This window comes from Triturus cristatus, chromosome 7 (genome assembly GCF_964204655.1).
Source record: "Triturus cristatus chromosome 7, aTriCri1.1, whole genome shotgun sequence".
Taxonomy (NCBI): Eukaryota; Metazoa; Chordata; class Amphibia; order Caudata; family Salamandridae; genus Triturus; species Triturus cristatus.
Genome location: NC_140590.1, coordinates 1543637804 through 1543665487, shown reverse-complemented (window position 1 = coordinate 1543665487; position 27684 = coordinate 1543637804). Strand labels below are relative to the sequence as shown.

Below are 27684 nucleotides of genomic sequence, written 5' to 3'. Positions count from 1 at the left end.
GTCCATGTGCACACTGGGAATCCTGTAACTGGAGTTAGTTGCTCATCTGGGCTACCATGATTATATAAGCTCGTGAAGTGGGACACCCATGCTTCTGGCAAAATATGGCACGCCACTTTCGATTTGTTTGATGACTGAAAGCAAGGGTCATTAATTGCCCTCCAGAAGCTATTTGTGTCCCGGCGCTCGGCAGCCTCTCTCAGTGACTCCCATGCCTGAATTTGTAGGGAAATTTTTCGCTGTTTAATGGCCCTTTTGTAACGCGTCCTGCAAGCAACGATCGTGCCCCTATCCTTTGGCACTGTTTTAAGTGCCAGCTTCAGGTCCCTATGAGCCCTTGAGCAATCATGATCAAACCATCTAGGGTGAGAGTCAACTTGCGTCTTCATTTTGCCCCTCAGGAGACTATCTATTTGCTGGGCAGTGCCCTCAAAAGCTCTAATCAGATATCTCCCCTACACAGTAGAATCTAGGCACCTCCATATCTGACTATCAGTATTGACGAGGAGCGCTCTATGGAATGCATCCCCATTGAGGTTGCTCCATCTGATTCTCCTGCCCTGATCCATTGCTTTAAAAAGGCCCACGGTGGTCCTTTTATCCAACTTAGCGTTTAAATTGTCATCCCTCAATGACAATACCAGGGGATTATGATCACTGAAGGCACTGACCAGTATGTTAAAATGACTAACCCTACATTTTAACACATTTGTTACAAAGATGTAGTCGATAATCGAATCACTTCCCCTTCCCTTAAAGGAGGGGTTTATTATGTTGGACGACCCGCTATCAATCAGATCCATCGTGTGGGTTAGGGCAAACTTACCCAGGATCTTACTTAATTCCATGCCCTCTCTGGAGTGCTCTAAATGCCAACCCTTGGTAGAAGGGCATGAGTCCCAAGTTCCTCTTCCCCATTTCAGATAAGGGCACTGATGACAATTAAAATCCCCCATTAAGACCAGCTGGATGCGTGAGTCCCCTGTGTCTTGTAAGCGAGCCAATCTCTCCTCAAGCTCAGCCATTCTCAACATGGATTGTCCCGCATTATAAAAATTTATAAAGAGGAGCTTTGAACCCTTCTTAGAATATCTAATGCCCTGGAGACAATCCGAGCCCCACCCCAGGTCCTGCCAAGTCCCTTGAATCGTCAGTGACACATAAATTATTAAACCTCCCTTGGCACGGCCCATAGTTGTTTTACAGGCCGGGACAAAAAACGTGTTATAGGTGGGGCACTACTATTAGTTTCCCACGTTTCCTGAAGACAAGTGACGTGGTATTGTCTAATAAAGTCTAACCATTCTTTGTTTTGAATTTTAGCTGCAATTCCTGCGATGTTCCAGGAGACCACCATGAACTCCTTAGAAATTGGTTCAGGCCCACTTTTCCCTCCACTCGTCTTCCCAGGGGGAGGACACGTTTCTGATCTACGTGCTTCTATAAACGTGCCCTCCCCAACCCTCCCATACCGCACTAAGGTGCTACATGCTGTTCCAAAATCGTATACCCCTTGTGGGCTACTATCGTCAGACTTAGGTTGATTCTCCTGTTCTCTCTCGATCTCCCTACTCCCTGCCCTAACCAGTCAGTCAAGTTCGTCCAGGGCGGATATGCTAGAGAGTGGTGCAAATCTATTTGTTACATAGCCAGGCCTATCCTCCCCACCTTTCTCGATAGTCCAATGCCGCTGTGTTCCCTGACCTGACTCAAAAGCATTGTCCCTATAAAAGAAATACAGGGGTAGCATTCTTATGCAAGACCCGCTTGCCCTATCCCCGTAGCGGTTGTCGAGCAAATCTCTTACCATCTTGGGATGCCTGAAGTTAACAATGACACAATCACCTGCAAACTTTCTCTTACTATCCCCAATCCAAGCCACCCTCCTGGCCATGAGGATATGCCTGTGCTGGAAACTCCTTACTGATGTGTTATTGTGTATCCAATGCGAGGCCTTGTTTATCAGGGTTCTGGTTGATTCTTCCCTGTCATGATGGAGTCCAGGCACACCTACTAACACTATCGAATATGGGCAGGATGCAGGTGGTAAATCCAGTGTCTGAAGACCCGGAGTACTCTGGACACAATCAGTACTGCTACTCTTAAAGACCTTCTCCGGCTCCTTAGTTCCTAGACAGTTGTCCCTAGGGTTAGGAGGGGCCAACATTGTACCCGGGGCCTTACAACACGAACTCCTATTACTAATCTTTGCTGTCTCTAAGGTTATTCCTCTCTGCACCGTAGGCCTAGGGTCATTATTAGTTACGGCCTCTAGCCCACTGTTAGCACCTACTGTCCCCTCCTCCCTCCCCTGTTGGTTGTTCCCGGGTAACTGTCCCCTATCTTGATCTAGCAGCCTACTTATTCTCCCTTCCAATCTAGTGATTTCTGTCATTACCGGCCCCAGATATTGGAGTAGGAGCTGTTCCATTTTTGTCTCTAGTGCTTTAATAATTCCCTGAGGCCCTTCCGCCCCACTCCCTATTTGGCAATTTGGACACACTATACTCTCGGATTTCTTACTAGCTCCTTTCTAGGAATTAGTAGGCCCTCTGCGGCTAGACTTGATAACAGGATTTGATGTGTGCGACCCACTAGAGTCTGGGAACCCCCTCTCCCTGGCACGGTTTGAATCAGGCGGGATGGCTAAGGGGGGAGAAACCACCGTCAATAAGGATCTTTTAGAGCGTGTAACTACTTCCCTAACAAAGCTCCGTGAGGGGTCTATATCAGACTCGACTAATTGAACACTGGATCCCACTCCCAGACTATCCCCTTGCACTGTTCCGTGCCCAATAGCCTCCTGGCCATCTTCATTACTGGGTATTGGCTTAGGTACGTTCTGACTAATAGAACCCAGCCCAGTTGTATTAACTATCTCAAGATCCCCCTGGGGGATTGTGTTAACCGAAGTTAATGCGTCAATGGGGTCAGGCTTAACAGTGTGTACTAGATTGACTTGGGTTGGATGAGCTGCTCCACAAGGCGTGGAACATAACGCTATTTTGCCCAGGGAAGACCGTTTCCTTGCTATTAGGGAATCTAGTGATAATCTCTGTTCAGTCAACTGAATCTCATGCGTGAGCAGGGACTCTGCTCTTGTGATAAAAGCGTCTAGGGTGCCCTTTACCCCTCCCTCCACCCTGGACTGAGAGACCTTAGATTTAACCATAATCAGGTGACAATACACCGAGATACACAGTACTAGCTACCCCTGCTGCAGGCCCCACCAGCTATCTTGGCTTGGGTCTTTAACAGTTATAATACCTGACGGCGGGAGTTAGATGGCAGGGAACACTTACAGTCAAATCAACCACAAAACAATATACTTAAAGTGTTAAGCTTCCAAGTTGGGAATTAATAGGTTATTGCAGGGACCACTGCACGGAATGTACGTTCCATAATAGCTGGCCAGTATGACCTATAGTCACCACTAGGCCCTCAAACCAGAGCGCAGAGACAAAGGACGTGGCCCAGCCAGGCCTCCATCGGCCCCTGACGGCCTAAGACGGTCCTGCCCTTGTCCCGGGCTTCTCCCGGCGCGTCCAGCGCGCGTCCCGCAGGACGATGATCCACTCGAAGCTTTAAGCGCCTCCTGGCGCACGGAAGCAGCGTCAGCAGCGTCCTTCAGGAAAGCGGGGCTGATGGTGGTTGTAGTCAACGGCGCTGGGCACAGCGGAGCGAAGCCCGGCTGGGGGGGAAGCCAAGGGAGAACGGCGGAGCCAAGCCCGGCCAGGGACAATAGTTTTCAGCCAATAAAAGTTCCACAAAGGGCCTCGGCCCCACTCGAAGCTTTAAGCGCCTCCTGGCGCACGGAAGCAGCGTCAGCGGCATCCTCCAGGAAAGCGGGGCTGATGGGGGTTGTAGTCAATGGCGCTGGGCACAGCGGAGCGAAGCCCGGCTGGGGGGGAAGCCAAGGGAGAACGGCGGAGCCAAGCCCGGCCAGGGACAATAGCTTTCAGCCAATAAAAGTTCCACAAAGGGCCTCGGCCCCACTCGAAGATTTAAGCGCCTCCTGGCGCACGGAAGCAGCGTCAGCGGCGTCCTCCAGGAAAGCGGGGCTGATGGGGGTTGTAGTCAATGGCGCTGGGCACAGCGGATCGAAGCCCGGCTGGGGGGGAAGCCAAGGGAGAACGGTGGAGCCAAGCCCGGCCAGGGACAATAGTTTTCAGCCAATAAAAGTTCCACAAAGGGCCTCGGCCCCACTCCAAGCTTTAAGCGCCTCCTGGCGCACGGAAGCAGCGTCAGCGGCGCCCTCCCGGAAAGCGGGGCTGATGGGGGTTGTAGTCAATGGTGCTGGGCACAGCGGAGCGAAGCCCGGCTGGGGGTGAAGCCAAGGGAGAACGGCGGAGCCAAGCCCGGCCAGGGACAATAGTTTTCAGCCAATAAAAGTTCCACAAAGGGCCTCGGCCCCACTCGAAGCTTTAAGCGCCTCCTGGCGCACGGAAGCAGCGTCAGCGGCATCCTCCAGGAAAGCGGGGCTGATGGGGGTTGTAGTCAATGGCGCTGGGCACAGCGGAGCGAAGCCCGGCTGGGGGGGAAGCCAAGGGAGAACGGCGGAGCCAAGCTCGGCCAGGGACAATAGCTTTCAGCCAATAAAAGTTCCACAAAGGGCCTCGGCCCCACTCGAAGATTTAAGCGCCTCCTGGCGCACGGAAGCAGCGTCAGCGGCGTCCTCCAGGAAAGCGGGGCTGATGGGGGTTGTAGTCAATGGCGCTGGGCACAGCGGATCGAAGCCCGGCTGGGGGGGAAGCCAAGGGAGAACGGTGGAGCCAAGCCCGGCCAGGGACAATAGTTTTCAGCCAATAAAAGTTCCACAAAGGGCCTCGGCCCCACTCCAAGCTTTAAGCGCCTCCTGGCGCACGGAAGCAGCGTCAGCGGCGCCCTCCAGGAAAGCGGGGCTGATGGGGGTTGTAGTCAATGGTGCTGGGCACAGCGGAGCGAAGCCCGGCTGGGGGTGAAGCCAAGGGAGAACGGCGGAGCCAAGCCCGGCCAGGGACAATAGTTTTCAGCCAATAAAAGTTCCACAAAGGGCCTCGGCCCCACTCGAAGCTTTAAGCGCCTCCTGGCGCATGGAAGCAGCGTCAGCGGCGTCCTCCAGGAAAGCGGGACTGATGGGGGTTGTAGTCAATGGTGCTGGGCACAGCGGAGCGAAGCCCGGCTGGGGGGGGAAGCCAAGGGAGAACGGTGGAGCCAAGCCCAGCCAGGGACAATAGTTTTCAGCCAATAAAAGTTCCATCTGCAATCAATATGTATCACACACATCTATGTATTACATACATACATATTTATTTTTATAAAGCGCGAACTCGACCTGAAGGTATTGGAACGCTTTAAATGAGCACCAGTTATATTACACAAGGACGCATTCATTTTTTGTTAGGCACGTGGTGATAAAGTGATTTGCCCAGAATCACAGAGTGTTGAGCCGACGCCCAGGCTCAAACCTGGTTCGCTAGCCCCAAAGTCGACAGCTCTGGTTGCTAGGGCACATCAACTCTTCCAATAAACTTCCTCACTTCCAAAACTTGCCTCACTGCCTCGCACATACATGTATTATTATTTTAACACCCACAGCTGTATTGACAGTAAACATACGTGCATATAAGCAGACACGCCTGAATAGCCCGGCACACAGATGTATGTTCTCCAGTCTCCAATACACATATGTGAATTGGAGAGAACATACATGACACGCAAGATCATTTTACTTTTATCAAAAGGATAACACATAACATATTAACAACATTTGCCTGCACATGCACGTTAGCATGTATATTCTTGAAAATGAACATGACTATTTCCCCTACGTGCTTGTTCATTTTACCCAACAGACGCTTGCGTGTGTTAACAGGCAAACGCTGAATTAATAAGACGTGCACGTTCTCCACAATTACATGTTTGCCTCTCGTCCAGCTTATTTTTACCGCTGAATGTTTTGTTCCAGTACATACTCCTATATTACCTTTTAGACGTGTTTGTAGTATCGGGACACGAGTGGCACAAGGATATATGTAGAACGTTTGCTTCCGGTTGGAGCCGTGATTCTTTGTGTAACGTGCAAGAGCACTAGGAGAGTGATGTGCGCCGTGGGCCTGCCCCAAGCACTTCGCTAAGGCAGACGCCGAGGTTTCATGCTCGATCGTGCAGAATGCGGTCCCGCCACGTGCAGTAAACATCAGCGTGAAGTGAAAAGCCACCGACATACCATAAAACACTTTATCATAAACGGTCATGCGAGTATACCAACATGTAGGATTATTTAATGAACCAAATAAAATGTTGTGGTGATAACATTAAAGAATTAGTTTTAAAAATATGTTCCTGCATCGGGTCCACGTCTTGGCTCGTTACGCGTGATATATAAATAGTAATTATCTTTAAGGGGAGATGAAAGAACTAGAAATTATAAGGCAGCTGAGCGGGCGTTAAGACCCAGACCTGAACCGTTCATTTGAGCTAAAAGTGGTGTGTGTGGGCGGCCCCCTCGAATCTTCTCCACGGACGGCGCCATGTAACCGGAGAGGCGGTTAAACCGAAAGTGAAAGTGCAGTCTGGGGTCCCGCTTTCCTCGCGCCCCCTGAGTGTCCGTTTCCACAATAAAGAGGGCTGTTCAGTGGACACCCACGCCTCCACCTAATCCTTGCACTACAATTTCTGTTAATTAGAGAAGGAGCGCTCTGGGTGAGAAATCTTGATGGAAGCACTGGGGAGGGGTGGGAGGAGCGGAGACTTTTGTTTGCACGCACAGTTGTTGTAATAAACACCTCACAAATGTATTACTAAAGTTAAAAGGATAATGTTCAGGTTTTTTTTTTTACCACAGTATAAAAGCATTGATGTGAGAAAAAAACCTTTACTGCCTCACAGAATCCATTTAACTATTACTGGCTTACACAGAGAAACCCATCTCTTAATAGGCACTAAAGTATTACACTGGTTAGTCAGGGCGACCTGATGTCACATTGAACCCAGCCACCGAATGAACAAACACTGGCATAGCCAATAGGTCTCGCTTTTGGGACCTTATAAGTATTTAGTTATGCAGCACAATATCCTTTGTGCAACAACAACATCAACTGTTGCATGGCTTAACACTTATAAGTTCCCAAAGGCGAGACCTATTGGCTATGCCAATACTTGTTAAATTCTGCATTTTACATGCTCTTAAGTCGTTGGGTTGAATCTTTTTTTTGATTTCCAAAAGGTTTTTATTGGCTGTTTCCAAATAATGCAAAACATACAATGCGATACAATAGGAGCATACAAAATAGACATACAAAAATAAGCAATGAGGCTAAAACAGTGATTAAATGGTCAGCAGAAGGGATAAATAACTAAAACGACATAGCGTTATATCTCAAATTAAACAAATAAAACATATGTAGTATCGTTGGGTTGAATCTTTTAATTGTCATATTTCAAACTTCCGTATTCTGTTTGGTGTCTGTTCGTGTATTGTTGACGAGTTTAATCAATTAACTATTGAACTCTTTAAAAAATATATCCTTTCTACGTACTTTTTAGTGCGCTGAGAGTCTACTGATCATGCCTTGATGTCTATGTATAACTACAAAATAATCATAAAAACATTAAGCATTGGAGGCGCGTTATTTTGATACCATTGAATAACTGTATACTACACGCATAGACAGGGCTAGACGTCACTGCATCAGCTGACTTCTAGAAGGTGCCACCACTACGCACGAGAGCTATTTCTGGCCATGACAACAGCGCGTGTATTCGAAACGGAAAGAGGACTTACACCTCCAAGCTTTCGCTTCAACGACAACAAGCCAGTTTAAAGGAAAGAGAAAAAACACAAACGTCGTACGTTCCTTGAAACTTGCTGACGTCCGTACTTCAGCGTTGCTGCCATATTGGAAGGGAAAATGCCGAAAGAGAACTACTATATTCCAATGTTTTAAATCTCTAATTCCCTTATATATGTAAAAGTTCTAAAGAAATTATTTAATTTCTCAGTTATCATTTTAATTCATTCTCTTAAGCATATTACAATTGGAAAACTGATAATGCAAATATCAAGCAAATGATACATTTTAACATTACAATGCATTCAGAAATACATTTTTATATGTCTCAACACTTGTTTGTAAAATGACTTGTACATTTAGATAAATAAACCTGTTTCGTTCGAAAACAAGGACACACAACTCTATGGCACCTGTTATGCTTGACGATTTAGTGTGGGAAGTGTACCGCTCCTCTTTTCTCTCGTCTCTATGGGTCTCTGACGTCACTCAGAGTGGCGATGTTGTTGCAGAGTCACCGTGTTTGAGCACAAACGAGCGGCTGATCCGGTGGGAGGACAAACACGGGGCCTCCGCTGTCAATCTAGACCTGTCCGCAGCCCTTAAGCCACGTTGTCCGGCTCCATGGTAAGTACTGCGCCTTACCTACCACAGTTCAACAGGAGTGAGGAAGGATACTGCGCCTTACCTACCACAGTTCAATAGGAGTGAGGAAGGATTCTGTAGATATCAGAGAAAGACAGTGCGCCCCATAAAACCAATACTGGTACTTTACCGAGCGTGCAGAAGGCACAGACTACACGCTGTATCCTTCTTATTTATTTATTTTAAAAGTTTTATATAGCGCTAGCTTGACCCGTAGGTATCAGACCGATTTACATACATACTGTGAGGCAGGCAGTAAGGAAGCAAAACCAGGGATACAAAAAAGACAGCATGGAAGATAAGGTGGTTAACACAGTCCGGTCACCAACTATCCTTGACTGTCAAGAGAGAGGAGTAAACTCCGATATATAAGTCTAGGTTAGTTGACGTTGGTCAGGAAAGTATTTGTTAAGGAGATGGATTTTCAGGTCCCTTTTGAAACAGGAGAAGGAGGGGTTGCATCTGAGGACTCTAGGGATAGCATTCCACATCCTGGGAGCGTTGCCAGAGAACGATCGGTATTGTGTGGTTTTCTTTTTCAGTTTCGGAGGAATAAGGAGTGAGTTGGAGCTTCTCAGCGATCTGGATTGACCTGCTCTTATCAGTTTGTTGTTCAGGTAGTTAGGGGCCTGAGAATGAAGGGTTTTGTGTGTGATGCAGGCCAGTTTGTAAATGTACCTCCCTTCCATGGGAAGCCAGTGAGGGAGTTGAGAGCTGGAGTGATGTGATCAAATCTTTTTACTCCAGATACGAGTCGAGCGGCCATGTTCAACACTGCCCTTAGAGGGGCTAGGTGATCTTTTGGAGTCCCTTTTAGGATGGCGTTCCCGTAGTCGATTTTAGAGAGAACTAGGGATTGGACTACTGTCTTGCGGTCATCATGGGGAAGAAAAGGTTTCAATTTCTTGAGGTGTTTTAGAGAGTAAAGAGCACTTTTTGCAGAGTTTTTGATGTGGGCCTCCAAAGATAAGTTCTTGTCAAGGGTGATGCCTAGAGACTTAACTGAGTCGGATAGGGCGATGGGGCAGTTTAGGGTGACCAGATTCTTGAGCCACTCTTGGATTGGACAATGGTTGCTTTTTGGAGAGAATAGGATTAGTTCTGTTTTATCTGGATTGAGTTTTAAGTGGTTAGCTTAGAACCAAGTTTGGATCTCGGTTAGAGTGGCATTGAGGTGTTGGATGTCACTGGGAGACTTAATTTTGAAATAGATTTGGGTGTCATCAGCGTAAAGGTGGTAATTCACTCCAGCTTTTTTCAAAATGATTGTGAGGGGCTCCATGAAAAGATTGAAGAGGACCGGGGAGAGGATCGAGCCTTGTGGGACCCCAAGTGTGACTTTTGTTGGCTTCGAGAGACAGGAGTTTATTTTAATTTTGTTGTGAGCGGTGTTGAAGGAAGGAGGTGAACCATTTTAGTACTGTGCCATTGATGCTGGAGCACTTCCTCATGGTCTCCAGAAGCGCTGGATGATTTACTGTGTCGAATGCCGCAGATAGGTCAATAGGGATGAGTAGGCAGGCATCACCTTCATCTAAAGCCTTGTGAATATCGTCAGAGACATTGAGCATAGCTGTTTCCGTGCTACAGCCTTTCCTGAATCCTGATTGAAAGGTGTCGAGGAGGTTGAACTCATCAATGTGTTTGTTGAGTTGGGGGAGAACGCAGCTCTCCAATGTTTTTGCAAGGAATGGGAGGTTGGAGATAGGTCTGAGGTTGTTGAGATCAGTAGGGTCGGCCCCTGGTTTTTTGAGAATGGGTGTGATTTGCCCAAGTTGAAGGGAGTCTGGGACACAGCCTGAGGTGAGAGAGGCGTTGTTGATTTTTGTCCAGAAAGGGAAAATGGTGTGTTTAAGTTCTTTTATGATTGTGGATGGGATGGGGTCCATAGTGGGGGAGGAAGGTTTTAGGTTAGAAATTATACTGAGAACCTCATTTTCCGACATTATCTCAAAGTCGGACCAATGCACATTGTTTTTTAGCTGGAGGCAGACCTGATTGTCCTTGGTAAGAACTCTTTCTGAATGATCAGGGGTGGTTAGAGTGGGGCAGGTTAAGAGGGAAGGAGGGTTAGAGGTTTGGATGAAGGATTGATCAATTTTTGAGACTTTATTAGTGAAGAAGGTGGCAATTTCTTCACAACGCTCATTGGTGTCTTTGATTTCTTGAGAGGGAATGCAGTTAGTTTGGCTTTTGACAATGTTGAAGAGTTCTCTCCGTCTGTTTTTTGCCAGATCTAGTTGGCTGCGGAAGAAAGGCGCCTTTTCACTGAAAATGTGTTTTATCTAAGTTGCGCTAGGTGTAAGGTCGAGGGGTTTAGTCTCCAAGACCTTTCCGTTTGTCTGAGTTGACGCCTTTCCTCATTCAGATCCACGTTAAACCAGGGTTTAGATTTGGTTCGCCTCAATTGTTTGAGAGGAGCTACTTGATCTAGAACCTCTGTCCTTTTTGAGTTAGTGTGTAGTGAGGTCATCGGCCGTCGATGATGAGGGTTGGAGTTGAAGATGGTCATGAATCCTGGATTCGAGTTCGAATAAAGGGATTGCTTTGATATTTCTGGTCCATTGTTTAGGTTTGTCATCACGAATAGGTTGGTGGAAGACAAGTGCATCAATCTTGAACAGAATGAGGTGGTGGTCGGACCAGTCAATGGGAGAAATCGCTCTCAGAGAGACCAGATCATTGTTGGTAATGATCGCATCCAGTGTTGCACCTTTGATGTGAGTTTGTTTATTGCAGAGTTGTTTGAGGTTATATATTTCAAGTAGGTTGGATAGGTTCTGGGCAGCGGAGTTTTCTGGGTCGTTCCAGTGGATATTGAGGTCACCCAGGAACACGTCTTTAGTGTCTGTCAAGGAGAACCGTGATATTAGGTCTGTTAGTTCTTCGTGGAAAAGGGTGCACTCTCCAGGAGGATGGTAGATGGTGTGAAATTTGATGGGTGAGGTGCCCTTGGCATTGAGTTCGACACCCAGGTATTCAAACGATAGGTATTTTGCAGGTTTAAGTTTGGTAATCTGTATTCCTGCCTTGTGGATGATGGCTAGTCCTCCCCCCCCCCCCCGTTTTGATCGGTCTGTCTTGTCTGATGGTGTACCCTGGAGGGGTGAGAATGTCAAGAATGGGTGTAGAGTGGACATTGAGCTAGGATTCAGTGAGGAAAGCAATGTCAACTTCTTCAGCGAGTAGAGCTTCAGCAATGTCTGTGGCGTGTTGTACTGCTGATTTGCAGTTGAGGAGCATGCAAGAGAGAGGACGGGGAGCCTCGATGATGGGGGGAGTGAGGTGGATAGAGGAGTATTGAGCAGGAGGTCTAGGCGAGTGGACATTTTTTGGGATTCTGTTAGTGCTGATAATAACAGGGATGGGGAAAGGGGCTGACTTCCGGCTCAAAGTGAGGTAAGAGTCATTGATCTCATCAGGTTTCGGTATCGAAAAGGGTTGGCGATCCCGGTTAGGTCGAAGTGCCTGACTCCCATACGGACTGGAGGGACGAGGGGTGCACTGAGGGGCCAAGGGAGCGGTATTGAGCGGGGTGGGAGGAAATCTACCCGGGGAGAGGGAGCACGGCGGCTTGGTCCTGTTAAGAAGATCTTGTTGTAAGTATAGGAAATCAGCAGCAAGGGAGTTAATTTTCAGCTCCATTCTGTTCAGTTGCTGTGCTATTGAGCTGAAAAAGTTTAAGGTTTTAGGCAGGGGCCGAGAATGACTTGAGTCTTTGGAGGGAGAGTGAACAGGGGTCGGGGATTGGACAGAATCAGTGGGGTTAGGAGAGGGGAGAGGTTGGACGCGGGGAGCCGGATTAGTAATGCTCCCATTCAAGGGGTTCAAAGGAGGAGTAGAGGGTCTACTCTCCAAGTGAGGAGGGTGAGAAATTCTAGGTAAGAAGTCAGATTTCCGGGGAATGTCAAGGAGATTAGCGATGGAGGCAGGTTGTGTATGTGGGTGTGCGGAGGGGGAGCGTGTAGTGATAATAGGGGGGAACGAGTTTAAAGGATTGGTGACGACGTTGGCCATGGGGATGTCACGGGTGTTGTCAGTGAGGTAATCGGTGGAGACAGGTTGTGTCTGTGGATGTGGGACATTGGCGGGGTAGTGTGCAGTGGTAGTAGGGGGGAGAGGGACCACTGGATTGGAGATGACGTTGGACATGGGGGAAGTAAGGGTCGGGGGGAAAGGGTCTGTGTTGGAAGAATAGGTAGTTTGTGAGGGAGGGTTCAGATTATCACGGGTCGAGCGGAGAGTGCCTGTGGGGATTTCATTTCATTGTATTCCTTTAATTTGCTTCTTAAGTTTGTAGTTTAGTTAGCTGATCGATGGTTACTTAACGAATATTGTGGAACTATAACGTAATACTGATGGGTAATTGATTATTAGTGGCTATACACTGTATGGCACGACTGGTATAGTCACGCTGAATACCTGGTCACCATCCGTAAAAGGTCCTTGGAGCAGACAGCATTTGATTCTAGAAAAGCATATACGTTTAAGTGCTTATGTTGTTGTGGATTAAATTTAGTAGAAGCCAGTACAGTTTGTAGATGTTCCGTGTAGTGGTTTCTTGAGAAGGAAAAAGTTTGGTTGTCCTTTCATGACTAGGCAAAGGGCCTTCCTGGGCTTACAACCACTGATATACCCACCTGAGTCTTTTGAACATTACTTGGTGGTAGTCGGTGAATTTGCTGAGTCCTTGCCACAAAGTTGTTTGTGGCAAGTCTTAACATGTACTCTAGGGTCGTACACTGAATTGGATTAGAACTTGATGCCATGAAGTAACTTGAAAGTGGGCGTGTGGTCCGATTTCTTTCGGCCACATTTTTCTGCTTGATATATCGTGCATAAGTTGACTTTCTGGGTAGGCCTTTGTAGTGATCTACTTTGTCCATAGCCAGTTATTTATTTAAAAAGTTTTATATAGCGCTGGCTAGACCCGGAGGTATCAGAGCGCTTTACATGAGGACGAGTATTGTTTCAGAGCATAATTACATAGTTACAAGTTGCACAGTTTCAGAGCATAGTTACAAGTTCGGGCTGGACTGTTCCCATGGGGTACAGGGTCAAACTGATTTGCATAGGGCCATGTCTGAACTGGGGTGGTAGAGTGGGCTAAAGAATGATGATGGATTAAACCCAGATCAGTTGACTGGGGGTGAGTGTTTGATTTGCTCAAACGCTCCGTCTATCATCCCCTTTGGTATCGCTTTGTTCGCCCTAAGTTGGCAGGGTATGCCCAGACGTGGGTCCCTTGCTCACTTTGCTACTGGATTCAAGATAGCCTGGCTGATGAGGGTTATGAACCCGAAACCGGTCCCAGGATGCTTGTTTCCAGTCCAGGGAAGACATGGCTTGGCAGTTCGGGCTGGACTGTTCCCATGAGGCACATGGTCAGACTGATTTGCATATGGCCATGTCTGAACTGGGGTGGTGGAGTGAGCTAAAGAATGATGATGGATTATACTCAGATCAGTTGACTGGGGTGAGTGTTTGATTTGCTCAAATGCTCCGTCCATCATCCCCTTTGGTATCGCTTTACATGAGGACGAGCATTGTTTCAGAGCATAGTTACAAGTTACACAGTTTCAGAGCATAGTTACAAGTTGCTGGAGTGTAGTTGCATGCTTTAAAAACATACGTAAAGGATAAAGCAGGCTTGGGGAGAGATTCAGGGGAGGGGGGATAGGAGCAGGGGAGGTAGACAAAGAATGAAAGAGGTGGAGGAGGGTGAAAGAAACACAACCAGGAGACTAGGAAAAAGTGTCCAACGTCTGGTGTGCTGTGTTGCAATGGTGTCATTCCCACACCTCTGCTGTGTGTGGCTCACTTTATGCTGTGGACTCTCTCAGAGGAGTCTCTGAGACTCCAGGGCATACATACTGGATCCCACCTCAACAAGGGATAGTGCATATTTTCTGTTCCTCCGTCTGAAATAGCTACAGAACCTGCAATGGCATGAATGCCAATTATTAAATACACCAGGACATGGAGTACGAATGCTAGGTCTTAATAGTAATTTTCACATAGTTTTTCAATGTTTATGACTTTTACTGTATCGCTCCCTATTTGTATATTTTACGTGATAAAGAAGACATTGAGGCTGTATTTTAAAACTATATCTTACTGACAACCATGTCTACAAATGTGAACTTTATGTTAGTTGGTTTAAAACACAAGAGCTTTAATCTGACACCCCAGGATACTGTGGCAAAGATTTGTAAATTTATCGACACAAAAACAGGAATTTGGTGGCACAAAAATCAAAATTTTGCAGCAGTTTATTTTGCTACAGTAAATCTTTGCTGTGGTGTCCTCCCCAGCCCTGGAGCATGTAAAAGACCACGTGACACATTATTCTTCAGCATACAACTGTTAACTGCACACACTGCGTAAGAAACTATTAATCATACCCAGCCACACCCATCAGATTATGTAATACTTGTAAGGAGTCTGAAGAGGACCGCTAGAGTCTTCATGAACACAGGACACGACACACCAAAACAGAATCTTTTGTATCTGAACAAACCAACATGCTTTGAAAAAGTAGTAATGTACCCACAGTTTTCTTACAGTTGAAGATGATGGTAACCTTTGTTCAGATCAAGTCACGAGAAGACTTGTGTATCATTCAGCTTCGTGATCATGTTCATAATGTGTAGACTTGGCTGTTCTTCTCTTAAAAATGCTTTGTTTGCCTATCACTTATTAACACAAAGGCGCACTTAATCGCCACTGTCCTTTTTTTGGCGCCACCACAATGTGTGAAACCCAGGGTCTCAGACCAGGAGTGCTCTCGATGTTGACATGCTTTATTTTAGCAGGGTTTCTAGCTGTTTCTCAATGACTTCCTGTAGGTGAAAAGCAGTTTGCTGGTGTGCAACAGGGCGAATATCTTCATTAATGTGAAGTTGTACCTTCATTGTCTTAAGTTTCCCAAGTCCATGAAACAATGTCAGGAATTAACTCCCTGTTTCAGAAAGGACATTCAAGTTATAGTTAAAAGGGATCAGTCCCATGTCAGCAGCAGTATCTAAACATGGACTCGACTAAGTACCTGCGAATTAGTGTTTGCAGTGTCGTTTTCTTGTGCCGCATGGGCGCCACAAAGGATCCTTTGTTCTGCATGGGTGTAGAAGTTGCCCATGTGTACATCTTTGTTCTTGATGGCATGAGATGTGGTATTGGAGACCGTTCTTTGTACTTTTCTGGCGCACCACTGTCTATAATGAAAGTTGTAGGGCACCTATTCCACTTGAGCTGGAGTTTAGGACTATGTCCAAGTGAACTTTGTTGCTTCATGTGGCAATTCTTTTCAGGTTTATGTCTATCCTCGCAAAGGGCAATCCTACATGCGCACGTCAGTCTGTGACTGACATCACCATCGCACATCCATTCTCCTCACTGTCACTCGGTGATGACGCCAGCGAACTGTTGGAAGATGAATTTGATATGGATCAACTTCGTTTTGTTTCCACTTCTCTTAGTTTGCCTTATGGGAGGGGCTAGAGTTCTTCTAGAAGTTTCCTGCATCCAGCTTCTCTCCGTAACACACTTAGTTTCTATTTTGCTTTGCAACCCGTTATGAAATGCTTTTATTTCCCGCTGCCTTTCCATATTTGTCTCAATAGCAGGACATTTATCTTCATGTGGAAAGGAGAATGCCCAGCGGAAACACAATTTCTTTCTCTTCGGAAACATCACTCAGTGGGCCTTTGCATTGTGTTTTCTGCTAACTTTTCATTCTCAATACTGATTCATTTTGGGGTGTTCTAGCTTCCACATCAGCAGCTTGTGGTTGCCAATGGCCAGACAAGCATTCCTCTCATCACCTTTTGTGTGTTTAATGTATCATCCTAAGGGACAAGCGAATGCCCAGACGTGGGTCCTGAACTCACTATGCCACTGGATCAAAGCTACACCTGACTGATGAGTCCCAATCATTGCCAAACCAATATGGGGTAGCTTATGTTCCGGTTCAGAGACTACCTGGCCTGCAGTTTGGCTGGACTGTTCCTGAATTTGCAGGGTAAAGACAGATTTGCATACAGCTATGTCCAAACTGGAGAGGTATGATGAGCATACAAAAGAAAGAATTATGAATTGGAATGCTACTCGCAATGATTGCAGTAGTTAGACATATTGCAAGCATTCCTCCCATCACCATTTGTGTGTTTTCTTATATTTAGTAGAGGGGTGACCTTGGTGCGAGGGCAGTCTCTGGCATTTAAGGGCCCACCCCGTAGCCTGTTAACAGAGGGAAAGACACAACAATAATGGTGTCTTGTCAGTGAATAAGGGGGACCTCCTTAACCCTAGGGCAACTAGGAATGTGGGCAAGATGAGCAGAGTTGCATACAAGCGAGATGCCAAGTTCTGAGTTTCGACCTTCTCCATGGGCTGCAGTCAACTCCTGAAGATGGCAAATAGGCCGTTGTATAGGTAAGTGTTTCTTACAAGTGCAAGGAGACCAATGGTTCACTCTTGGGTATTGACAGAGCTCATATCACCGATTGGCTTCCAATGATATTGCAGCAGATGCATGGATAGACCTTTTTTCTCGTCTATATACATTAGGCCTAGGAAAAGATGTGGATTCTAAAAGTCATGGGGGCGTTAGTATAGCCAGTAATACAGATAGCTGTGCATTCCGACCTATCAAAACTCAAGAGATTAATGCTGCTATTAGAAATACTATACCTCATAAAAGCCTCAGGGTTTGATAAAATACCATGCAATTTGTTTTTATCTGGGATCGATATCTGGGGCCCGTATCTTGCAATCATTTTCAATGCCATCTTTAATGAAATGGGCATTGCAAAATCATGGGCTGGGGCCAATGACATCCCTCCCTTTTAAAAAGGGTTCACCTTTAGACCCTGCTAATTATTGGCCAATCAGCCTTATTGACACTACCCAAAAACTCTTTAGTAGGATAATACTTACAAGGTTACATCAATGGTTTGATGACCAGTCAATCCTGTGTCTGCTACAAGCAGGCTTTCGAACAAATACATCAATGATGGACCAACTTTTTAGACTTCAGTTGATCGACTGGAAGACAGTTCTGATTGGGAAGGGTGGGCTCTATGCGCCATTTGTAGACCTTAAAGCGGCATTCGACATGGTCCCAAGACACAAGTTGTGGAAGGTGATTTGAAACCTTGGAGTTCCTATATATCTGTGTAATATCATCGAGAGGTTACATGTAAACAATATTGCCCAGGTACGCTGTGGGAAGTTTGGAGAGACGACTGCCCCATTCCCAGTGGGCAAGGGTTTAAGATAGGGATGTGTAGTGGCTCCCACTTTGTTTACGTTGAACATAAATGACCTGGTTAACCCCTTCAGTGCCCGCCCCTTTCCCCGCCCTGTGCCGGCCGTTACATTAGCGGGCGGGGTTTATGACGAGCTGGACTCGTCATGGGCACAGCGCAACCGCGGCCCATGACGAGTCCAGCTCGTCATGGGCACCGAAGAGGTTAAGCACCTTAAGGCAGTTGATAAAGATGCTCTCAATTTGGCAAACCTGAGGGTTTCAGCCCTCATGTTCGCCGGTGATACACTGCTCGTGGCAAAATCGCCAATGGACATACAAAAGTCCCTGGACGAGTTTAGTAGATTCTGCACCAAAAGAGTGATGGAAATTAATATTAACAGAACCAAATAAATGGTGGTTAATCCTTTCCATTCGACGCAACCAAATCCTATACTCGATGGCATTCCCTTGGAAAGGGTGCATCTTTTTGATTAGCTAAGAATGACTCTTGACAGGAGCATGGATTGGGGACACCGTGTTACTTGACAAAAATTAAAACTAGGTCCCCAGATGGGGGGGATTATTTAAGTTGCATAAGGTGTGCTCTTAGCAAACTCGTCTCCCCGTTAATACAGATGTATTCTAGCCAAGCACTGGGGGTAGCCCTATACAGGGCATATATATATGGGGATGTAAAAAAAAAAGGTGAGCTGAAGGAAAATCGTTTTTTGAGGTCAACAATGAGTCCTCCCAATAAGTACCCCAGTGATTCATTTAAGACTAGACACTGGGTTGTGTTGAGACCAATCTCAGAACAAATAGAATTAAGACCCTTATTGTTTTGGAGAATGCTCTTAGCTACCCCACAGCTGTCCCTATACTGTAGTCGTCTGGTGGAAATTGTTAACAATCTGTGTTCTGTGCGATTCTCTTGGCTTAAACATATAAGACAATGTCTCAAGGGGATGGGTCTTGTGGGCATCTGGGCTAATGTTTATGTACAAGTGCAAAGGACCTGAAAACTAAATACAAGTCCTACAAGCTGTCTAATCTGTTTGCTTCTTATGCACACAGCACGTTATCTTGTTTCTTTCTACAGCATAAAGATTCTTATTTATTACTGTTATACCTAGGATGGCCAAAAAGCTGTATGTACAATTCAGGTTTGGTACACTGCCTCTTCGTGCATTTATACTGGGCTGGTAAGGTATAGACAACCCCAAGGATCAGAGCTGACCTAGCTGTGGGTTTTAGCAGTTTCAAGATTTCTCATAATTTCCTGGTTTTTAAGAAGGTGTAATATTCCTATATAATTGAGGCCAGTTTGATATGTGGTGACTTTTTTTTAATTTATTTTTTAGGGCATGGTAGTTTTAATATGATTAATTAAAAAATGCTACTATTTTTAATTAAATTATACTTGTTTTTAGTTAGTGATTGTTGTTTTTTTATTTCAGTAGATTTTTATTAAGATTTTGTTTTTTTTTTCTCCCTAAAAAAACCCATGACATATAAACATATAACGTAACACATACATAAAGCAAATTACACTTAAATGCACTCTGCATCGCATGATGTAACAGGGTCGCCCACTTTGGTAGTAAAGGTTAGTTTACAATTAGCCTGTTTTGGTTATCTTCCACCCATTGCACTCTTATGGTTCATAGAAAGCACAGAGAGTGGCAGGGACAGGGGCCAGAGTAAGAGAAAGAGAGGACGGCACAGGATGAGAGTTAGCATATTCGTTATTGTCTATTGTGGGTTGCTATCCGACTAGTTCTACTGGTCCTATTCAGGGCGGATCATACGGGTCTAGGTATTTGTCCAGGGTTGCCCACATTTTCCTGTCGGGCTGTCTCCATGGTGAATCGCGTAGGGCCAATGTATCTGCTTCTCTAAGGTATGTCACCCAGTTGAGCAATCCTTTAAACTTTGCCTTAGAGGTGTCTTTCCAGTTATTGATTACCATGTTTATTCCTGCTGTTAGAAGGAGGTCGAGTAGGTCTCTGTCTTGTTGGGTGTCTACATCTGTCTTAATGAAAGCAGTTACTAGGGTGCGTGGCTTGGACGGCAATTGGTTTAGACGCCTGAATCCGGCGCTCCGCTGATCCTGGAGGCGAGCAACAAAAAGAACACGCAAGAGCTAATCGGAATAAAGAAAGGAGCTCACCAAATCTTTGCGGAACTACGAAAGAAGAGAACGGCCCGAACTGCAAGTTTCAGCCACAACTGCAAAACCGAGAAAATTTAAGGAGAAGAGGATCGCCCGGAGCTAACGGCAGAAAATCAAGATGGTGCCCGCGAGGGAGCCCCTCCGCCGTTGCGTGATCTGCTGATTCTGAAGGTGCCCAAAATCTACAGATAAACACCGGTGGTCCGACTTGAGAGACACTGTAAAGTCAGTGCGGTAGACCGCCCATGGCGAGCATCAATGCATCGAGGATAATCGCAAGGAAACTATAGTTTAGGAAGATACACGCTCTATTATAACAAAAACGAAACCACCGATGGGGGCCGCCATCTTAGTTTTTTGTATATTGGGTAGTTGGTGATTGTTTTAACTTTTGATTTCCTGTATGTTCAAAGTTATTTATGTATCTTTTATGGTATCGCAAACACCGAAATAAAGAGTGAGATGATGATGATGATATTGCAGAACGTTTTCTGCATTAAGCTAGTTTCATGACCCATTTAAGTTCCTAGCCCGTGTTAATGCAGGAAACCCCTGCATCCGGTTGTATCGGAATGCTTTACAATAGTTGGCAAAAAGTGTACGAGGAATGCATTTTTGTCAATACGGGGTTGACATTAAGGGTAAAATTCTCAAGTTACATGGCCAGAGAGCGTGTGTACTTACCAATGGAACACTTGGTACACAAACTCCACACAAGTCATGTAAGTTTTAAAGTCTGTGCAAGCTGCTCCATTTGAGCTGCCAACAACCATCCTCCAGGGCAAATTGATTCTCCCGTGTATTGGGAGGTGGGATGAAGAAATTGAACATTGTAGCTCAGGCGTGTGGAATTTAATAAAATATCTTGTTGCCCATGTGATAGGTTGCTTCATAAATCTACTTGTCCTGTGAAAAAAATAAATACACGTCCCGTTGGTGCCATGTAGTGCTGTGACAAATTTTGGCAGCAGTCATTATATAAGAGCTTTTATAATTGCCTTTCTGATTATGATAGGTCAAATCCTATATTAGTGTTTGAATACTAGTAATACCCCTATTTTGATACCTTGCCGCAGATCAAGACATTGGAGCTGGTAAGCAATAATTCCAGGGTTGGAATGCACCTGCAGAGTTTGATAAAACCTACTAACTTGCATTTGTTAAGAGTTTTCACCAGCTTCTCTAATCTTTTTCCCATACTGAGAAAGGTTGTATATTTACTCCTGGAAAGGGCAAAAGTAACATTTCTTCCAGGATTGGGTGAAAAAAGTGGTTGGAGGGAAAGTGAACTTGTAAACGCACAACAGATTTTCACATGAGCAAATCTACACCTGGATATTTGCTTATGCTAAACTACAGTTCACAAAGATTTTCTAGGAGTACGGTTTCCTGGTCTACTTCATGAGAATGTGAATTCATGAAAAAGTAAATCTGTATTAATGCAAAGACATTCACCCTGGGTGCACTTTTGACATTCTTTAAGATTTGGGCAACTAATTAGGTATGGCGTTAACCCAAGACCTTTTTGTTTTTTTAGGTCTCGACCTTGCTATCGCGTAAGCGATCGCAAAGCGAGACTATAGAAAGCGGGTTTGAAAAGTGCTCCCATAAAGCGGATTGCATGGCTAGCACGCGCACAATCGCGTGCATCGCGCCGCCATGCAAACCGCCTTTTGGGAGCACTTCAAAGGGTCCGCTCCCCCGCCCTCAAGCGCGCGCGCGCCGGGCTTGTCTTGTTTTTTGTTGTATGCTTGTTGAGAAAGGAATTGTCTCGGGAGGACACCACGTCTAGATCCCCGCGACCATCTGCAGGACAGACCATTAGCGCCTTTCATCTCTCCAAGGCTCCCCTTGTGTTCCTATCTTTTGATCTGCAAACCGATCCTTTCTGCCCCTTCTTTGTTTGGCTTCTCACCTTCCCACTTCTCTTTTATCATTCGCGCTCCTCTTGTGCCGCATGTTTCTGCAGTCCTCTCGCAGGGACCTTACTGTAGTTTGTACCGCCGCCATTCGCACCTTGGCCACGTCACAGATAAGGTGTTAAATCTACCACCACACTTCAGAGGGCGCGCCTTTTGTTGTGTTGCTCATTTCACCTCTGTTTTTCATCACTCGGTGCCGCTTGCACCTCTTTCACCAGCTGCGGGGGTGAGTTCACTATGTGTGGCCTGAGACTCGTAAAATATTTTGCGCCGCTTTAAGTTTTTGAAAATGCAGCCAGTGCAAGGAATGTGTACACCACAGGTATAACTTTTAATGTAGAATTATGTTTAGTTAGCCCGGAAAAAGTATTGTTGAGCAAACTTATGTACGGCTGTGACAGACAAAAATAACACAATTAACTGCACATAGCACTGTCTACCGTTTGTTTGGTATCTAGGCACTGATATGTATATTACTACCCAACTCCGTGCTACTCATTTTTTTTTTTTCGACCTCTGAAGGATGAAAGACTGTATTTGTAGCATGTTATTATTATTATTATTATTATTATTTTGAGATTTGTATAGCGCTAGCTAGACCCGAAGGTATTGTAGCGCTTTACACGTTGTGATCACGTTTTTACTCTACAGTGGAATCATTAGTTCACTTAGCTCTTTCACCAGCTTCCAAGCTGAGAAATAAATCGCGTAGCTCTACAAACGTGCCTTAAGAAGTATGCTAGTGTCTCCAGACACTTCTGAATGAATGGGCTTTGTGTTCTGTAGCATACTAAGATGGCCCCAGCTCCTTTAAAAAAAACGCCTCATCTGCTACTTTGGTCGAAATACTCAGAATCTCACATCTCGTTTCAAAATAGTACCGAACCAGCGCTGGGGCGCAGCAATCCGAAGTGCAACAGGTGCAGGTGCAGTGGCGCCAGGAGCCGACTGCATCCCTTCCACGGCTGATTTGTATTTATTTTTAACTACTGCACCATCCACCATGGGATGGGGGCTGGCTCTTTTTTAAAACTTGCATTAGGGCCCAGGGCACCCTTGTTAGTCCGCGGAATCACCCTAGCTTCACATGTTCTAGTTTCAAAGATGAGCTTTGATCATTCTCTTGGTGACTGGCTTTTTACATAGTAGTTAAATGAAGGGGTGTTAGACTCACTGCTGCCTTGTAGGTGTGGTTTTTCCTGGGCTCTTTTGTGATTACAAACAGCTCGACCCATGTGCACTGACAGCACCTGCAGTATACAGAAGACACACTTGGCCGAGTAGCTATGGAGTTGGAAAACTACCATCAGGTAGGAGAGATTTTCCATGCCTCGTGAAAGAACTCCCTTCTAAAATAAACAAGCATTGAAAATGCAACCGGTCTCGCCTTCGATTAAGTTAAAGCCATTTGCTTTGCTAATGGTATTGTGTAGCAAAGCAAATGGCTTTAACTTAATAAAAGGCGAGACCTATTGTTACAATGGTGGGGGCCCGGCTGTTCCCACAACCACAAAGTTTTACAAAAGCCATGTCAAAACAAGACTAGCATTGACGAAACCAAACGACTGACTACCAGTGTCAGACGTCTTGGTATTGCCAGTGTTTTTCCCCTCATGTCTCCCATAATTTTGTTGAACGTGGTTACACTGATTGTGTTTTTTTTTTTTTTTTTTTTCTTCCATTATGAATATTTTTTGGAAATACTAGCGTATGTCAACGCATTTGACTAAATATTGCTTCAAATAAATGGTGCCTAAAATTTCACAGTAGTTTAGAAAAACTTTTTATTCTAGTTGCATTTTTTGTGAACATTTTAAACCAAAGAATAATCAATCTTGCTTTCAAGCTTCTCCAAATATTTGCATCTAATCGGAGAGCATTCTGGAAGCATTATACATATCATGTCGTAATCCATTGCAAACGTGTGTGCACACTTTTTTTTTTTTTCTGTAACTACTGTCAATAGTGCAGTCTGAAATTGCAACATTTATTTAGTGTGCTCACCCTAATAATGTCTGTGCATTAATGAAGCATAAATACAAGTTCGAACAGCATTAACATATGGACCCAAATATTATCCCCACTCAAGACCATTCCCCGCCCCACAGCATAATGTGGTACTGTAAACTGGCAGCCAAAGTGCTTGTGCTGCAGGGAATATGTCCTACTTGTCCCAAGGACAAAATAAACATAACTTGTTGTCATTGATTCCCAAAAAATATGTCCTGGGCATCGGCATCCGACTCTAAGAGGTACTAATGTTTGCTCCCTCTCATGCTGCATAGTGGAAACCACCCACTTGTGATAAATAGATAATTATGTTATACATTATGAGTTATTGTAGCAGGAATTGAAGTCTAAAGTGGAAATCTCATAGGGCTGATGGGTAAAGTAATTATTAGTTAAGAAGTTGTTGGAGGTAGGGCCGTTTCTAAAGAAGAGTATGGTTTTTGGATCCCAATCACTCAGACTTTACACGGTCTACATCAGTGGCTGGGTTGCATGTCCCACCAGTTCCTCTTGGTGTTTTCTGCAGCATTTGATACCTTGTCTAACTCCACTCTGCTCACTTGGATTGGATTGCAGCATTTTGGCCAATGCACTTACCTTGCTCAAATCTTTGCTTGTTGGACCACTCCCAGGCTGTCTATCTTCTGTCGTTTCATTTGTAATTTAGATCTGTTGCTTGTGGTATTTCTCGATTTGCCCATAAGCCCAACATTTTGTGTTTCAGGTGGTCTACTCATGATTTTTCCTCAACTTGGAATACAATCCAGGTCTAGCCCTCGATGCTACTATATGAAGGTTGCCCTTAGGAATAGTGCCTTAAGAACGATAATCCAATATTTGTAATCCCACAAAGTACTCGCAGGCGCTCTCCGAGACCAAAGAAAAGGAATCGGGGAAGGAAAATAATGATTTATTCCGTCATAAATCAGTCGTGATGCCTTTCGCCTTGCGGCTTGTTCACACAAAGAGCACAAAACAAAAAAGCCTCATAAGTATTCAATCAGCAGAAACTGACAATGGCCATGGAAGGTCCGTGAGTGCAATGTGGATACAGTAAAGTGCGTGCTAAAGTGTGCGCCATCTTGGAATGAGTAAAAACGTGCCTGAAAAGCATTTAGCCGGCAAGTGCCCAACTAGATAAACAGTCCTGATCACTAGATCTTGAACACTTAATGGCTCATTATTAAAAGCACCTATACGTGAACATAACACATGCGGTCCGTGTTACATATGAAATATACATGGCATTCTTAAATTGCGTAAATACACAAATCAAAGATGTCCCTGGGGGATATGTACCGAAGGTCCAATTGTTGCCTCCCACTCCCGGGAATGTGTTGCTGACCGCACTAAACGCTCTACCTGCAGGGCAGTGTGCTCAAGGAGTAAACAGTAAAAAGCACGCACATGTATCATTATCCCCAAGTGGGTGATCAATCTGGACAATTTTAACACACAACATGGTGTCCCTCGGTGGGATAAGTGTTGTCTGGCACAATAAAAGCATACACTAGTGTACCCCTGGTGGATAACTAGGTTCCTGGTCAGACTGCACAGTATTAGGAGGCACGGAAAATCACAATGACAGTGTATAAGATGTGAAGATGTAAAGTGTAAAAGAAAAGAAAGAAAACTAGCAAATATTGACAAAGTCTTATCTGCGGCAGACGCCATTCCAGGAGAATGCCACGAAGTAAAGGGTAGGGACCTGCTCTATCGATTCCATCCAGAATGTCCCTTACTTTCCTCCTGTAGAAGAAGATACAAGATAGAAGTTATTAGATTGAATGTTCATAAAGGCATAATGCACATAGACTCATGACTGTAAGCAGAAGAAATACAAGTACGAAAAACACAGCACGAACAGTAGACACCGGTTCATTTAGAATTTTAGGCAGAGATTCAATGAGATTGCAGGAAGAGATGGTCTCGTATAGGGCTGTACATTGGTCAGAAACATTACTCTTCATGTAGATGTATGGCCAATTCCTCATCCAAGTTATGGCCTTTCGGATAGCGTGTTCCTAACTCAATGCATCTGGTTTCCTGCTTTCTGAGTATAAGCTCCCGGTTCCCACCCCCTGTGGTTGACCTCAGCTTGTTCAATAATTAAATATTGTAGCTTGTTGCTGTCTGAGAAATTTCTCAAAGTGTCTGGCAATGGGGTAGGTCGAGTCTTTCTTCGTTATTGCCCTTAAATGCTCCCGAAAGCCCTTTTTAGCCATATGTGTACTGCCTATATAGCGGAGATTGCATGGGCATTTTAGAGCATAGATAACATATGAAGTGCTACATGTGAGGAACTGTCGAATGGTGATCATCTTGCCACTTTTGGTATTGAGGTATTCCATTCCTTTTTCATGCGACTACCACGGCAGGCCATCGCAATCCGGCTTCAGAGCCAACCACAGCACTGAGACCGCCCTCATCGCAGCCACCGACGACATCCGGGCTCTACTCGACAACGGGGAAACTACGGCCCTCATCCTCCTGGACCTCTCCGCAGCATTTGACACTGTCTGCCACCGCACCCTAGTCCAATGCCTCAACAACACAGGTATCCAAGGGAAGGCCCTGGAATGGATCACCTCGTACCTCGCCGGCAGAACACAGAGTACGCCTCCCTCCGTTCCGATCTGAGGCCACCCAAGTCATCTGCGGCGTCCCGCAAGGATCGTCACTCAGCCCCACCCTCTTCAACGTCTACATGAAACCCCTCGCGGCCATCGCACGCCAACACAACCTCAACATCATCTCCTATGCCGATGACACCCAGCTGATCCTCTCACTCACCAGAGACTCTGACAACGCCAGGACTAACCTGCACGAAGGGATGAAAGACGTCGCCGAGTGGATGAACCTGAGCCGCCTGAAACTGAACACGGACAAGACAGAAGTCCTCATCCTTGGACCATCACCCTCCGCGTGGGACGACTCCTGGTGGCCTCCAGCCCTAGGCACCGCACCAAAGCCAACGGACCACGCACGCAACCTGGGCTTCATCCTGGACTCTTCCCTATCGATGACCAGACAAGTCAACGCCGTCTCCTCATCCTGCTTCCACACCCTCCACATGCTCCGCAAGATCTTCCGATGGATCCCGACCGAGACCAGGAAGACGGTCACCCAGGCCCTCGTCACCAGCAGACTAGACTACGGAAACACCCTCTACGCCGGAACAACAGCCAAGCTTCAGAACAGACTTCAGCGCATCCAGAACGCCTCCGCCCGACTCATCCTAGACGTCCCCCGACGCAGCCACATCTCGAGCCACCTGAGAGACCTCCACTGGCTCCCTGTCAACAAGAGGATCACGTTCAGACTCCTCACCCACGCACACAAATCTCTCCACGACATGGGCCCAAGATACCTCAACAACCGCCTCGCCTTCTACGCGCCCACTCGCCAGCTACGATCCGCACGCCTCGCCCTCGCATCCAGAGAGCCACCTCCGGAGGAAGATCCTTCTCCTACCTGGCGGCTAAGACATGGAACTCTCTGCCCATCCACCTTCGGCTGACCCAGGACCACCTCGCCTTCAGGAAACAGCTCAAGACCTGGCTGTTCGAGCAGTAGCAGACCCCCTTCCCCTAGCGCCTTGAGACCCTTCCGGGTGAGTAGTGCGCAATATAAATGCCTTGATTGATTGTGATGTCACTATGTACAAGAAGATCCCTCAAACTGCGTCCCTTCCTGTAGGCGCTCAATGGTCTGGATGTGATGTTGGAGCCAAAGATGGGATCTTTCTTCAGAATATCCCAATTTCTTGCTAAAATACGTTGTACCTCTTTCCACCATTGTATGACATAATCACCCTAGTGGTGTCCTCTCCACTGACATTGGTGGAGTTCCTAAGGGCGGACTCCCTAAGGGCGGACTCCCTGCTGATATTTTTAACCTTCTCTGTGGCCG

General features: G+C 45.9%; 2 protein-coding genes across 2 annotated transcripts in view; one reads left to right on the top strand and one right to left on the bottom strand.

The window, feature by feature from the left end:
• The window catches only part of GDAP1L1 (ganglioside induced differentiation associated protein 1 like 1), a 619148-nt gene extending 613119 nt beyond the window's left edge, over positions 1 to 6029 (bottom strand). The window contains exon 1 of the mRNA XM_085619314.1: positions 5966 to 6029. The gene's annotated coding sequence lies outside the window, so the exon portion shown is untranslated. The remainder of the gene's footprint in view (positions 1 to 5965) is intronic.
• Positions 6030 to 8240: 2211 nt separating this feature from the next.
• The window catches only part of OSER1 (oxidative stress responsive serine rich 1), a 62841-nt gene continuing 43397 nt past the window's right edge, over positions 8241 to 27684 (top strand). Inside the window, exon 1 of the mRNA XM_085619313.1 lies at positions 8241 to 8399. The gene's annotated coding sequence lies outside the window, so the exon portion shown is untranslated. The remainder of the gene's footprint in view (positions 8400 to 27684) is intronic.